This window comes from Rhinoderma darwinii, chromosome 3 (assembly GCF_050947455.1).
Source record: "Rhinoderma darwinii isolate aRhiDar2 chromosome 3, aRhiDar2.hap1, whole genome shotgun sequence".
NCBI lineage: Eukaryota > Metazoa > Chordata > Amphibia > Anura > Rhinodermatidae > Rhinoderma > Rhinoderma darwinii.
In genome coordinates, this window is record NC_134689.1 from 399,405,232 (window position 1) to 399,419,074 (window position 13,843).

Sequence of the window (13,843 nt, forward strand, 5' to 3'; positions counted from 1 at the left end):
CAGGATATAGTATAGTATATAGTATACAGTCTGGGCAGTGTGCAGGATATAGTATAGTATATAGTATTACAGTCTGGGCAGTGTGCAGGATATAGTATAGTATATAGTATTACAGTGTGGGCAGTGTGCAGGATATAGTATAGTATATAGTATTACAGTCTGGGCAGTATGCAGGATATAGTATAGTATATAGTATTACAGTCTGGGCAGTGTGCAGGATATAGTATAGTATATAGTATTATAGTCTGGGCAGTGTGCAGGATATAGTATAGTATATAGTATTATAGTCTGGGCAGTGTGCAGGATATAGTATAGTATATAGTATTATAGTCTGGGCAGTATGCAGGATATAGTATAGTATATAGTATTATAGTCTGGGCAGTGTGCAGGATATAGTATAGTATATAGTATTATAGTCTGGGCAGTGTGCAGGATATAGTATAGTATATAGTATTATAGTCTGGGCAGTGTGCAGGATATAGTATAGTATATAGTCTGGGCAGTGTGCAGGATATAGTATAGTATATAGTATTATAGTCTGGGCAGTGTGCAGGATATAGTATAGTATATAGTATTACAGTCTGGGCAGTGTGCAGGATATAGTATAGTATATAGTATTACAGTCTGGGCAGTATGCAGGATATAGTATAGTATATAGTATTACAGTCTGGGCAGTGTGCAGGATATAGTATAGTATATAGTATTATAGTCTGGGCAGTGTGCAGGATATAGTATAGTATATAGTATTATAGTCTGGGCAGTGTGCAGGATATAGTATAGTATATAGTATTATAGTCTGGGCAGTATGCAGGATATAGTATAGTATATAGTATTATAGTCTGGGCAGTGTGCAGGATATAGTATAGTATATAGTATTATAGTCTGGGCAGTGTGCAGGATATAGTATAGTATATAGTATTATAGTCTGGGCAGTGTGCAGGATATAGTATAGTATATAGTCTGGGCAGTGTGCAGGATATAGTATAGTATATAGTATTATAGTCTGGGCAGTGTGCAGGATATAGTATAGTATATAGTATTATAGTCTGGGCAGTGTGCAGGATATAGTATAGTATATAGTATTACAGTCTGGGCAGTATGCAGGATATAGTATAGTATATAGTATTATAGTCTGGGCAGTGTGCAGGATATAGTATAGTATATAGTATTACAGTCTGGGCAGTGTGCAAGATATAGTATAGTATATAGTATTATAGTCTGGGCAGTGTGCAGGATATAGTATAGTATATAGTATTATAGTCTGGGCAGTGTGCAAGATATAGTATAGTATATAATATTATAGTCTGGGCAGTGTGCAGGATATAGTATAGTATATAGTATTATAGTCTGGGCAGTGTGCAGGATATAGTATAGTATATAGTATTATAGTCTGGGCAGTGTGCAGGATATAGTATAGTATATAGTATTATAGTCTGGGCAGTGTGCAGGATATAGTATAGTATATAGTATTACAGTCTGGGCAGTGTGCAGGATATAGTATAGTATATAGTATATAGTCTGGGCAGTGTGCAGGATATAGTATAGTATATAGTATTATAGTCTGGGCAGTGTGCAGGATATAGTATAGTATATAGTATTATAGTCTGGGCAGTGTGCAGGATATAGTATATAGTATATAGTCTGGGCAGTGTGCAGGATATAGTATATAGTATTATAGTCTGGGCAGTGTGCAGGATATAGTATAGTATATAGTATTATAGTCTGGGCAGTGTGCAGGATATAGTATAGTATATAGTATTATAGTCTGGGCAGTGTGCAGGATATAGTATAGTATATAGTATTATAGTCTGGGCAGTGTGCAGGATATAGTATAGTATATAGTATATAGTCTGGGCAGTGTGCAGGATATAGTATAGTATATAGTATTATAGTCTGGGTAGTGTGCAGGATATAGTATAGTATATAGTATTATAGTCTGGGCAGTGTGCAGGATATAGTATATAGTATTATAGTCTGGGCAGTGTGCAGGATATAGTATAGTATATAGTATTACAGTCTGGGCAGTGTGCAGGATATAGTATAGTATATAGTATTATAGTCTGGGCAGTGTGCAGGATATAGTATAGTATATAGTATTATAGTCTGGGCAGTGTGCAGGATATAGTATAGTATATAGTATTATAGTCTGGGCAGTGTGCAGGATATAGTATAGTATATAGTATTATAGTCTGGGCAGTGTGCAGGATATAGTATAGTATATAGTATTACAGTCTGGGCAGTATGCAGGATATAGTATAGTATATAGTATTATAGTCTGGGCAGTGTGCAGGATATAGTATAGTATATAGTATTACAGTCTGGGCAGTGTGCAAGATATAGTATAGTATATAGTATTATAGTCTGGGCAGTGTGCAAGATATAGTATAGTATATAGTATTACAGTCTGGGCAGTGTGCAGGATATAGTATAGTATATAGTATTACAGTCTGGGCAGTATGCAGGATATAGTATAGTATATAGTATATAGTCTGGGCAGTATGCAGGATATAGTATAGTATATAGTATTATAGTCTGGGCAGTGTGCAGGATATAGTATAGTATATAGTATTACAGTCTGGGCAGTGTGCAGGATATAGTATAGTATATAGTATTATAGTCTGGGCAGTGTGCAGGATATAGTATAGTATATAGTATTATAGTCTGGGCAGTATGCAGGATATAGTATAGTACATAGTATTACAGTCTGGGCAGTGTGCAGGATATAGTATAGTATATAGTATTATAGTCTGGGCAGTGTGCAGGATATAGTATAGTATATAGTATTATAGTCTGGGTAGTGTGCAGGATATAGTATAGTATATAGTATTATAGTCTGGGCAGTGTGCAAGATATAGTATAGTATATAGTATTACAGTCTGGGCAGTGTGCAGGATATAGTATAGTATATAGTATTACAGTCTGGGCAGTGTGCAGGATATAGTATAGTATATAGTATTACAGTCTGGGCAGTGTGCAGGATATAGTATAGTATATAGTATTATAGTCTGGGCAGTGTGCAGGATATAGTATAGTATATAGTATATAGTCTGGGCAGTGTGCAGGATATAGTATAGTATATAGTATTATAGTCTGGGCAGTGTGCAGGATATAGTATAGTATATAGTATTATAGTCTGGGTAGTGTGCAGGATATAGTATAGTATATAGTATTATAGTCTGGGCAGTGTGCAGGATATAGTATATAGTATTATAGTCTGGGCAGTGTGCAGGATATAGTATAGTATATAGTATTACAGTCTGGGCAGTGTGCAGGATATAGTATAGTATATAGTATTATAGTCTGGGCAGTGTGCAGGATATAGTATAGTATATAGTATTATAGTCTGGGCAGTGTGCAGGATATAGTATAGTATATAGTATTACAGTCTGGGCAGTGTGCAGGATATAGTATAGTATATAGTATTATAGTCTGGGCAGTGTGCAGGATATAGTATAGTATATAGTATTATAGTCTGGGCAGTGTGCAGGATATAGTATAGTATATAGTATTACAGTCTGGGCAGTGTGCAGGATATAGTATAGTATATAGTATTATAGTCGGCAGTGTGCAGGATATAGTATAGTATATAGTATTATAGTCTGGGCAGTGTGCAGGATATAGTATAGTATATAGTATTATAGTCTGGGCAGTGTGCAGGATATAGTATAGTATATAGTATATAGTCTGGGCAGTGTGCAGGATATAGTATAGTATATAGTATTATAGTCTGGGCAGTGTGCAGGATATAGTATAGTATATAGTATTATAGTCTGGGCAGTGTGCAGGATATAGTATATAGTATTATAGTCTGGGCAGTGTGCAGGATATAGTATAGTATATAGTATTACAGTCTGGGCAGTGTGCAGGATATAGTATAGTATATAGTATATAGTCTGGGCAGTGTGCAGGATATAGTATAGTATATAGTATTACAGCCTGGGCAGTATGCAGGATATAGTATAGTATATAGTATTACAGTCTGGGCAGTGTGCAGGATATAGTATAGTATATAGTATTATAGTCTGGGCAGTGTGCAGGATATAGTATAGTATATAGTATTACAGTCTGGGCAGTGTGCAGGATATAGTATAGTATATAGTATTATAGTCTGGGCAGTGTTCAGGATATAGTATAGTATATAGTATTATAGTCTGGGCAGTGTGCAGGATATAGTATAGTATATAGTATATAGTCTGGGCAGTGTGCAGGATATAGTATAGTATATAGTATTATAGTCTGGGCAGTGTGCAGGATATAGTATAGTATATAGTATTACAGTCTGGGCAGTGTGCAGGATATAGTATAGTATATAGTATTATAGTCTGGGCAGTGTGCAGGATATAGTATAGTATATAGTATTATAGTCTGGGCAGTGTGCAGGATATAGTATAGTATATAGTATTATAGTCTGGGCAGTGTGCAGGATATAGTATAGTATATAGTATTACAGTCTGGGCAGTGTGCAGGATATAGTATAGTATATAGTATTATAGTCTGGGCAGTGTGCAGGATATAGTATAGTATATAGTATTATAGTCTGGGCAGTGTGCAGGATATAGTATAGTATATAGTATTACAGTCTGGGCAGTGTGCAGGATATAGTATAGTATATAGTATTATAGTCTGGGCAGTGTGCAGGATATAGTATAGTATATAGTATTATAGTCTGGGCAGTATGCAGGATATAGTATAGTATATAGTATTATAGTCTGGGCAGTGTGCAGGATATAGTATAGTATATAGTATTATAGTCTGGGCAGTATGCAGGATATAGTATAGTATATAGTATTATAGTCTGGGCAGTGTGCAGGATATAGTATAGTATATAGTATATAGTCTGGGCAGTGTGCAGGATATAGTATAGTATATAGTATATAGTCTGGGCAGTGTGCAGGATATAGTATAGTATATAGTATATAGTCTGGGCAGTGTGCAGGATATAGTATAGTATATAGTATATAGTCTGGGCAGTGTGCAGGATATAGTATAGTATATAGTATTATAGTCTGGGCAGTGTGCAGGATATAGTATAGTATATAATATTATAGTCTGGGCAGTGTGCAGGATATAGTATAGTATATAGTATTATAGTCTGGGCAGTGTGCAGGATATAGTATAGTATATAGTATTATAGTCTGGGCAGTGTGCAGGATATAGTATAGTATATAGTATTATAGTCTGGGCAGTGTGCAGGATATAGTATAGTATATAGTATTATAGTCTGGGCAGTGTGCAGGATATAGTATAGTATATAGTATTACAGTCTGGGCAGTGTGCAGGATATAGTATAGTATATAGTATTATAGTCTGGGCAGTGTGCAGGATATAGTATATAGTATTATAGTCTGGGCAGTGTGCAGGATATAGTATAGTATATAGTATTATAGTCTGGGCAGTATGCAGGATATAGTATAGTATATAGTATTATAGTCTGGGCAGTGTGCAGGATATAGTATAGTATATAGTATATAGTCTGGGCAGTGTGCAGGATATAGTATAGTATATAGTATTACAGTCTGGGCAGTGTGCAGGATATAGTATAGTATATAGTATTACAGTCTGGGCAGTGTGCAGGATATAGTATAGTATATAGTATTACAGTCTGGGTAGTGTGCAGGATATAGTATAGTATATAGTATATAGTCTGGGCAGTGTGCAGGATATAGTATAGTATATAGTATTATAGTCTGGGCAGTGTGCAGGATATAGTATAGTATATAGTATTATAGTCTGGGCAGTGTGCAGGATATAGTATAGTATATAGTATTATAGTCTGGGCAGTGTGCAGGATATAGTATAGTATATAGTATTATAGTCTGGGCAGTGTGCAGGATATAGTATAGTATATAGTATTACAGTCTGGGCAGTGTGCAGGATATAGTATAGTATATAGTATTATAGTCTGGGCAGTGTGCAGGATATAGTATAGTATATAGTATTATAGTCTGGGCAGTGTGCAGGATATAGTATAGTATATAGTATTATAGTCTGGGCAGTGTGCAGGATATAGTATATAGTATGATAGTCTGGGCAGTGTGCAGGATATAGTATAGTATATAGTATTATAGTCTGGGCAGTATGCAGGATATAGTATAGTATATAGTATTACAGTCTGGGCAGTGTGCAGGATATAGTATAGTATATAGTATTACAGTCTGGGCAGTGTGCAGGATATAGTATAGTATATAGTATTACAGTCTGGGCAGTATGCAGGATATAGTATAGTATATAGTATTACAGTCTGGGCAGTGTGCAGGATATAGTATAGTATATAGTATTACAGTCTGGGCAGTATGCAGGATATAGTATAGTATATAGTATTACAGTCTGGGCAGTGTGCAGGATATAGTATAGTATATAGTATTACAGTCTGGGCAGTATGCAGGATATAGTATAGTATATAGTATTACAGTCTGGGCAGTGTGCAGGATATAGTATAGTATATAGTATTACAGTCTGGGCAGTGTGCAGGATATAGTATAGTATATAGTATTATAGTCTGGGCAGTGTGCAGGATATAGTATAGTATATAGTATTATAGTCTGGGCAGTGTGCAGGATATAGTATATAGTATTATAGTCTGGGCAGTGTGCAGGATATAGTATAGTATATAGTATTATAGTCTGGGCAGTGTGCAGGATATAGTATAGTATATAGTATTATAGTCTGGGCAGTGTGCAGGATCTAGTATAGTATATAGTATTATAGTCTGGGCAGTGTGCAGGATATAGTATAGTATATAGTATTATAGTCTGGGTAGTGTGCAGGATATAGTATAGTATATAGTATTATAGTCTGGGCAGTGTGCAGGATATAGTATAGTATATAGTATTATAGTCTGGGCAGTGTGCAGGATATAGTATAGTATATAGTATTATAGTCTGGGCAGTGTGCAGGATATAGTATAGTATATAGTATTATAGTCTGGGCAGTGTGCAGGATATAGTATAGTATATAGTATTATAGTCTGGGCAGTGTGCAGGATATAGTATAGTATATAGTATTATAGTCTGGGCAGTGTGCAGGATATAGTATAGTATATAGTATATAGTCTGGGCAGTGTGCAGGATATAGTATAGTATATAGTATTATAGTCTGGGCAGTGTGCAGGATATAGTATAGTATATAGTATTATAGTCTGGGCAGTGTGCAGGATATAGTATAGTATATAGTATTATAGTCTGGGCAGTGTGCAGGATATAGTATAGTATATAGTATTACAGTCTGTGCAGTGTGGAGGATATAGTATAGTATATAGTATTATAGTCTGGGCAGTGTGCAGGATATAGTATAGTATATAGTATTATAGTCTGGGCAGTGTGCAGGATATAGTATAGTATATAGTATTATAGTCTGGGCAGTGTGCAGGATATAGTATAGTATATAGTATTATAGTCTGGGCAGTGTGCAGGATATAGTATAGTATATAGTATTACAGTCTGTGCAGTGTGGAGGATATAGTATAGTATATAGTATTATAGTCTGGGCAGTGTGCAGGATATAGTATAGTATATAGTATTATAGTCTGGGCAGTGTGCAGGATATAGTATAGTATATAGTATTATAGTCTGGGCAGTGTGCAGGATATAGTATATAGTATTATAGTCTGGGCAGTGTGCAGGGTATAGTATAGTATATAGTATAGTCTGGGCAGTGTGCAGGATATAGTATAGTATATAGTATTACAGTCTGGGCAGTGTGCAGGATATAGTATAGTATATTGTATTATAGTCTGGGCAGTGTGCAGGGTATAGTATATAGTATTATAGTCTGGGCAGTGTGCAGGGTATAGTATATAGTATTACAGTCTGGGCAGTGTGCAGGATATAGTATAGTATATAATATTATAGTCTGGGCAGTGTGCAGGATATAGTATAGTATATAGTATTACAGCCTGGGCAGTATGCAGGATATAGTATAGTATATAGTATTACAGTCTGGGCAGTGTGCAGGATATAGTATAGTATATAGTATTATAGTCTGGGCAGTATGCAGGATATAGTATAGTATATAGTATTATAGTCTGGGCAGTGTGCAGGATATAGTATAGTATATAGTATATAGTCTGGGCAGTGTGCAGGATATAGTATAGTATATAGTATTACAGTCTGGGCAGTGTGCAGGATATAGTATAGTATATAGTATTATAGTCTGGGCAGTGTGCAGGGTATAGTATAGTATATAGTATTACAGTCTGGGCAGTGTGCAGGATATAGTATAGTATATAGTATTACAGTCTGGGCAGTGTGCAGGGTATAGTATAGTATATAGTATTACAGTCTGGGCAGTGTGCAGGATATAGTATAGTATATAGTATTATAGTCTGGGCAGTATGCAGGATATAGTATAGTATATAGTATTATAGTCTGGGTAGTGTGCAGGATATAGTATAGTATATAGTATTATAGTCTGGGCAGTGTGCAGGATATAGTATAGTATATAATATTATAGTCTGGGCAGTGTGCAGGATATAGTATAGTATATAGTATTATAGTCTGGGCAGTGTGCAGGATATAGTATAGTATATAGTATTATAGTCTGGGCAGTATGCAGGATATAGTATAGTATATAGTATTATAGTCTGGGCAGTGTGCAGGATATAGTATAGTATATAGTATTATAGTCTGGGCAGTGTGCAGGATATAGTATAGTATATAGTATTATAGTCTGGGCAGTGTGCAGGATATAGTATAGTATATAGTATTATAGTCTGGGCAGTATGCAGGATATAGTATAGTATATAGTATTACAGTCTGGGCAGTGTGCAGGATATAGTATAGTATATAGTATTACAGTCTGGGCAGTGTGCAGGATATAGTATAGTATATAGTATTACAGTCTGGGCAGTGTGCAGGATATAGTATAGTATATAGTATTACAGTCTGGGCAGTGTGCAGGATATAGTATAGTATATAGTATATAGTCTGGGCAGTGTGCAGGATATAGTATAGTATATAGTATTATAGTCTGGGCAGTGTGCAGGATATAGTATAGTATATAGTATTATAGTCTGGGCAGTGTGCAGGATATAGTATAGTATATAGTATATAGTCTGGGCAGTGTGCAGGATATAGTATAGTATATAGTATTACAGTCTGGGCAGTGTGCAGGATATAGTATAGTATATAGTATTATAGTCTGGGCAGTGTGCAGGATATAGTATAGTATATAGTATTACAGTCTGGGCAGTGTGCAGGATATAGTATATAGTATTACAGTCTGGGCAGTGTGCAGGATATAGTATAGTATATAGTATTACAGTCTGGGCAGTGTGCAGGATATAGTATAGTATATAGTATTATAGTCTGGGCAGTGTGCAGGATATAGTATAGTATATAGTATTACAGTCTGGGCAGTGTGCAGGATATAGTATAGTATATAGTATTATAGTCTGGGCAGTGTGCAGGATATAGTATAGTATATAGTATTATAGTCTGGGCAGTGTGCAGGATATAGTATAGTATATAGTATTATAGTCTGGGCAGTGTGCAGGATATAGTATAGTATATAGTATTATAGTCTGGGCAGTGTGCAGGATATAGTATAGTATATAGTATTATAGTCTGGGCAGTGTGCAGGATATAGTATAGTATATAGTATTATAGTCTGGGCAGTGTGCAGGATATAGTATAGTATATAGTATTACAGTCTGGGCAGTGTGCAGGATATAGTATAGTATATAGTATTACAGTCTGGGCAGTGTGCAGGATATAGTATAGTATATAGTATTACAGTCTGGGCAGTGTGCAGGATATAGTATAGTATATAGTATTATAGTCTGGGCAGTGTGCAGGGTATAGTATATAGTATTATAGTCTGGGCAGTGTGCAGGATATAGTATAGTATATAGTATTATAGTCTGGGCAGTGTGCAGGATATAGTATAGTATATAGTATTATAGTCTGGGCAGTGTGCAGGATATAGTATATAGTATATAGTATTATAGTCTGGGCAGTGTGCAGGATATAGTATAGTATATAGTATTACAGTCTGGGCAGTGTGCAGGATATAGTATAGTATATAGTATTATAGTCTGGGCAGTGTGCAGGATATAGTATAGTATATAGTATTATAGTCTGGGCAGTGTGCAGGATATAGTATAGTATATAGTATTATAGTCTGGGCAGTGTGCAGGATATAGTATAGTATATAATATTATAGTCTGGGCAGTGTGCAGGATATAGTATAGTATATAGTATTACAGTCTGGGCAGTGTGCAGGGTATAGTATAGTATATAGTATTACAGTCTGGGCAGTGTGCAGGATATAGTATAGTATATAGTATTACAGTCTGGGCAGTGTGCAGGATATAGTATAGTATATAGTATTATAGTCTGGGCAGTGTGCAGGATATAGTATAGTATATAGTATTATAGTCTGGGCAGTGTGCAGGATATAGTATAGTATATAGTATATAGTCTGGGCAGTGTGCAGGGTATAGTATAGTATATAGTATTACAGTCTGGGCAGTGTGCAGGATATAGTATAGTATATAGTATTATAGTCTGGGCAGTGTGCAGGATATAGTATAGTATATAGTATTACAGTCTGGGCAGTGTGCAGGATATAGTATAGTATATAGTATTATAGTCTGGGCAGTGTGCAGGATATAGTATAGTATATAGTATTACAGTCTGGGCAGTGTGCAGGATATAGTATAGTATATAGTATTATAGTCTGGGCAGTGTGCAGGATATAGTATAGTATATAGTATTATAGTCTGGGCAGTGTGCAGGATATAGTATAGTATATAGTATTATAGTCTGGGCAGTGTGCAGGATATAGTATAGTATATAGTATTATAGTCTGGGCAGTGTGCAGGATATAGTATAGTATATAGTATTATAGTCTGGGCAGTGTGCAGGATATAGTATATAGTATTATAGTCTGGGCAGTGTGCAGGATATAGTATAGTATATAGTATTATAGTCTGGGCAGTGTGCAGGATATAGTATAGTATATAGTATTATAGTCTGGGCAGTGTGCAGGATATAGTATAGTATATAGTATTATAGTCTGGGCAGTGTGCAGGATATAGTATAGTATATAGTATTATAGTCTGGGCAGTGTGCAGGATATAGTATAGTATATAGTATTATAGTCTGGGCAGTGTGCAGGATATAGTATAGTATATAGTATTACAGTCTGGGCAGTGTGCAGGATATAGTATAGTATATAGTATTACAGTCTGGGCAGTGTGCAGGATATAGTATAGTATATAGTATATAGTCTGGGCAGTGTGCAGGATATAGTATAGTATATAGTATTATAGTCTGGGCAGTGTGCAGGATATAGTATAGTATATAGTATTACAGTCTGGGCAGTGTGCAGGATATAGTATAGTATATAGTATTATAGTCTGGGCAGTGTGCAGGATATAGTATAGTATATAGTATTACAGTCTGGGCAGTGTGCAGGATATAGTATAGTATATAGTATATAGTCTGGGCAGTGTGCAGGATATAGTATAGTATATAGTATTATAGTCTGGGCAGTGTGCAGGATATAGTATAGTATATAGTATTACAGTCTGGGCAGTGTGCAGGATATAGTATAGTATATAGTATTATAGTCTGGGCAGTGTGCAGGATATAGTATATAGTATTATAGTCTGGGCAGTGTGCAGGATATAGTATAGTATATAGTATTATAGTCTGGGCAGTGTGCAGGATATAGTATAGTATATAGTATTATAGTCTGGGCAGTGTGCAGGATATAGTATAGTATATAGTATTATAGTCTGGGCAGTGTGCAGGATATAGTATAGTATATAGTATTATAGTCTGGGCAGTGTGCAGGATATAGTATAGTATATAGTATTATAGTCTGGGCAGTGTGCAGGATATAGTATAGTATATAGTATTATAGTCTGGGCAGTGTGCAGGATATAGTATAGTATATAGTATTATAGTCTGGGCAGTGTGCAGGATATAGTATAGTATATAGTATTATAGTCTGGGCAGTGTGCAGGATATAGTATAGTATATAGTATTATAGTCTGGGCAGTGTGCAGGATATAGTATAGTATATAGTATTATAGTCTGGGCAGTGTGCAGGATATAGTATAGTATATAGTATTACAGTCTGGGCAGTGTGCAGGATATAGTATAGTATATAGTATTATAGTCTGGGCAGTGTGCAGGATATAGTATAGTATATAGTATTACAGTCTGGGCAGTGTGCAGGATATAGTATAGTATATAGTATATAGTCTGGGCAGTGTGCAGGATATAGTATAGTATATAGTATTATAGTCTGGGCAGTGTGCAGGATATAGTATAGTATATAGTATTACAGTCTGGGCAGTGTGCAGGATATAGTATAGTATATAGTATTATAGTCTGGGCAGTGTGCAGGATATAGTATAGTATATAGTATTATAGTCTGGGCAGTGTGCAGGATATAGTATAGTATATAGTATTATAGTCTGGGCAGTGTGCAGGATATAGTATAGTATATAGTATTATAGTCTGGGCAGTGTGCAGGATATAGTATAGTATATAGTATATAGTCTGGGCAGTGTGCAGGATATAGTATAGTATATAGTATTATAGTCTGGGCAGTGTGCAGGATATAGTATAGTATATAGTATTATAGTCTGGGCAGTGTGCAGGATATAGTATAGTATATAATATTATAGTCTGGGCAGTGTGCAGGATATAGTATAGTATATAGTATTACAGTCTGGGCAGTGTGCAGGATATAGTATAGTATATAGTATTATAGTCTGGGTAGTGTGCAGGATATAGTATAGTATATAGTATTATAGTCTGGGCAGTGTGCAGGATATAGTATAGTATATAGTATTATAGTCTGGGCAGTGTGCAGGATATAGTATAGTATATAGTATTATAGTCTGGGCAGTGTGCAGGATATAGTATAGTATATAGTATTATAGTCTGGGCAGTGTGCAGGATATAGTATAGTATATAGTATTATAGTCTGGGCAGTGTGCAGGATTATAGTATAGTATATAGTATTACAGTCTGGGCAGTGTGCAGGATATAGTATAGTATATAGTATTATAGTCTGGGCAGTGTGCAGGATATAGTATAGTATATAGTATTATAGTCTGGGCAGTATGCAGGATATAGTATAGTATATAGTATTACAGTCTGGGCAGTGTGCAGGATATAGTATAGTATATAATATTATAGTCTGGGCAGTGTGCAGGATATAGTATAGTATATAGTATTATAGTCTGGGCAGTGTGCAGGATATAGTATAGTATATAGTATTATAGTCTGGGCAGTGTGCAGGATATAGTATAGTATATAGTATTATAGTCTGGGCAGTATGCAGGATATAGTATAGTATATAGTATTACAGTCTGGGCAGTGTGCAGGATATAGTATAGTATATAGTATTATAGTCTGGGCAGTGTGCAGGATATAGTATAGTATATAGTATATAGTCTGGGCAGTGTGCAGGATATAGTATAATATATAGTATTATAGTCTGGGCAGTGTGCAGGATATAGTATAGTATATAGTATTATAGTCTGGGCAGTGTGCAGGATATAGTATAGTATATAGTATTATAGTCTGGGCAGTGTGCAGGATATAGTATAGTATATAGTATTATAGTCTGGGCAGTGTGCAGGATTATAGTATAGTATATAGTATTACAGTCTGGGCAGTGTGCAGGATATAGTATAGTATATAGTATTATAGTCTGGGCAGTGTGCAGGATATAGTATAGTATATAGTATTATAGTCTGGGCAGTGTGCAGGATATAGTATAGTATATAGTATTATAGTCTGGGCAGTGTGCAGGATATAGTATAGTATATAATATTATAGTCTGGGCAGTGTGCAGGATATAGTATAGTATATAGTATTAT